Here is a 3,595-nt window from a genome sequence, read left to right as displayed (position 1 = left end):
TTTTAACAGTCTCTTATGTTTTGGCTCTCTCCCACTCTAACCCCCCCTTTTTTCTTCCTTCCCTTCCCCCATGGGTTTCTGTTAAGTTTCTTAGGATCCACATAAGAGTGAAACCATATGGTATCTGTCTTTCTCTGTATGGCTTATTTCACTTAGCATCACACTCTCCAGTTCCATCCACGTTGCTACAAAAGGCCATATTTCATTTTTTCTCATTGCCACGTAGTATTCCATAGTGTATATAAACCACAATTTCTTTATCCATTCATCAGTTGATGGACATTTAGGCTCTTTCCATAATTTGGCTATTGTTGAGAGTGCTGCTATAAACATTGGGGTACAAGTGCCCCTATGCATCAGTACTCCTGTATCCCTTGGATAAATTCCTAGCAGTGCTGTTGCTGGGTCATAGGGTAGGTCTATTTTTAATTTTCTGAGGAACCTCCACACTGCTTTCCAGAGCAGCTGCACCAATTTGCATTCCCACCAACAGTGCAAGAGGGTTCCCGTTTCTCCACATCCTCTCCAGCATCTATAGTCTCCTGATTTGTTCATTTTGGCCACTCTGATTGGCGTGAGGTGATATCTGAATGTGGTTTTGATTTGTATTTCCCTGATAAGGAGCGACGCTGAACATCTTTTCATGTGCCTGTTGGCCATCCGGATGTCTTCTTTAGAGAAGTGTCTATTCATGTTTTCTGCCCATTTCTTCACTGGGTTATTTGTTTTTCGGGTGTGGAGTTTGGTGAGCTCTTTATAGATTTTGGATACTAGCCCTTTGTCCGATATGTCATTTGCAAATATCTTTTCCCATTCCGTTGGTTGCCTTTTAGTTTTGTTAGTTGTTTCCTTTGCTGTGCAGAAGCTTTTTATCTTCATAAGGTCCCAGTAATTCACTTTTGCTTTTAATTCCCTTGCCTTTGGGGATGTGTCGAGTAAGAGATTGCTACGGCTGAGGTCAGAGAGGTCTTTTCCTGCTTTCTCCTCTAAGGTTTTGATGGTTTCCTGTCTCACATTCAGGTCCTTTATCCATTTTGAGTTTATTTTTGTGAATGGTGTGAGAAAGTGGTCTAGTTTCAACCTTCTGCATGTTTGCTGTCCAGTTCTCCCAGCACCATTTGTTAAAGAGACTGTCTTTTTTCCACTGGATGTTCTTTCCTGCTTTGTCAAAGATGAGTTGGCTATACGTTTGTGGGTCTAGTTCTGGGGTTTCTATTCTATTCCATTGGTCTATGTGTCTGTTTTTGTGCCAAGGGGTAAATTTTTCCAAATAAAGTGAAGCAACAAAATACACAAGAGAAAAAGAAACAAATTTGCTGTGTATTTGAAAAAGAAAATAACAGATGAAGTCTCTTCAATACATTAAAAATGGACAGGTAAATCAATAGTTAAAATCATGTCTTTTTCAATGAAAAAATCACAACTATAATAAAGGAATGACTGAGGTTGTTGACGTCTAAAGTTTGAAATTGTTGATTGTTTTTATTTCATATATTTTCCTTTACATTTTCAGTGTTACATTAGCTTGCTGGTAACAGGTTTCCTTTACTATCAGAAAGTAGAGCACTCCTATGAAAACCTCCATAAGCAAAATGGTGTAAAGCAAGGAAGCAATTATCACTAATTATATGAAAAAAAATTTGAACATTCTCAGATCCTATGAAATAACCTTTCTTGGGCTTTTCTAATACTTTAGGACACATCTTGCTAATAGATATACAAAATATATATAGTATAATAGATATACAAGATAGGTATACAAGATTGAGATAAAGCACAGATGCTCAGACACAGTTCAAAGTGATAGAGGCTTGATACTGAGATGCTGAGTGTAATTTCTGGATAAAGAGCTTGGCAGGGCCACTCTCACTGCTCAGAATACACACCGTCTCTGTAATGGCTCACTACAAAAAAATCAAAAAATCAAATACTGACCTCTATTTTTCCTTTCCTCTATGTTTCATAAAAGCAAAGAAGTTTCTTTGGATTTCTTTAGGTTAGCAAAAAAAAAAAAGGTACTAATGTAAGCCTTTTGCAAATGTAAAGTGGCATAACATGAAGTTTCAAAAACTAGGGAATAGTGTATAGAGATTGTTGTTTTCCATTGTCTTGGGACATTACTAATAGTTCAATAGGAGATATGTCATCTATTGGTGAAAGGTCTTCTGCATGTCGCTATCCAGTTTTCTCAACACCATTTGCTGAATCAACGGTCTCTTTTTCCATGATATATTCTTTCTAGCTTTGTCAAAGATAATTGGCCATACATTTATGGGTCCATGTCTGGGTTTTATATTCTGTTCCATTGATCTATGTGTCTGTTTTTGTGACAGTACCATACTATCTTGTTGCTTACAGTTTTGTAATACAGCTTAAAATCTGGAATTGTGATACCCCCAGCTTTGTTTTTATTTTTCAAGATTGTTTTTCTATTTAAGTATTTTGTGTTCCCATACAAATTTTAGGATTCTTTATTCTAGTTCTGTGAAGACTCACTTTTCATCCTCACAACAAAATTTGTGTAAATTCAGAGGAGAGGGCATTTCTTATTAAATGTAATTTTTACAGTAATATTTTAGGAAAGCACTAAATTTGTTACTGCTGCAGATATCTTTTGAAGGGCTAAGAGACATAATTATTATGTTTTCTCTTACAACTACATTATGGCAAGGAAGAATATAGGAGATTATTAGAAAAAGGTGTTATTCAAATGCAGAAATATAATCTATATTAAGGTATACGTTATGATTTACAACGTTCTGACCTAAGTAAAGAAATTAAAGTTTAGAATTTTTTTCTCCTATCATTACTTTCAACTATGAACATTAAGTCTCTAATTCCTGATCTATAAATATGTATCTGGATAATCTCAAGGTTATTATTCACTCTTTCATATTAAGTATTAAAAACAATTATGTTTAAAAACCCAATCTTAACTATTGATTTAATCATATGCAATCCACTTCCCTCAGAAGTACCCAGTTTCCGATAGCAGTTGGAGTTGGAAAGAAGAGAATGGCCACTTTTACTTCTCCTCCTCCTAACCCAGAACCTAGCATATGAAGAGACTGGGTATCATGGTCTGATTCTGAGATACAGTCTTTCTCTCTGTTTTGAAGAATCTTATAACTATGGGACGGAAGTTGAAAAGCATAATAGAAGAGGCAGGTAACTTCATTTATAATCTGTTCATTTTGTTTAGTAAGAAGATATCTATGTTTTCATTCTGGCTTTTTTTATGCCTCCTACTAATGGCTTCAGCCCACCATGATCAAATTCTAGGAACAATGTTAAGCTTTGCTCTGTTCCCTCTGTGAGGAGCTCTTTATAAAGGAGCATCTTTGTCTAATATGGCTCTAGTAGTAGTCCATTATAAGTCATCTCTGGGTAGTGTGCCACTTTTACTGGCATAGCAGACCCTTGGACAGTCCTATGAGCCATCTCTAACCTCCATGCCCAAAGATGGAGCCAAAGGAACCACTAAGTAGTTTTAACTGCCTTTTTTTTTTTTTTTTTTTTTTTTTTGATTTTATTTATTTTTTCTTTTTTTTGTTTGTTTGTTTGTTTGTTTGTTTATTTATTTATTTATTTTTTT

This window comes from Herpailurus yagouaroundi, unplaced genomic scaffold, assembly GCF_014898765.1.
Source record: "Herpailurus yagouaroundi ecotype Mexico unplaced genomic scaffold, PumYag 141, whole genome shotgun sequence".
In the NCBI taxonomy this organism is placed as follows: Eukaryota; Metazoa; Chordata; class Mammalia; order Carnivora; family Felidae; genus Herpailurus; species Herpailurus yagouaroundi.
Note: the sequence above shows the minus strand (reverse complement) of the source record.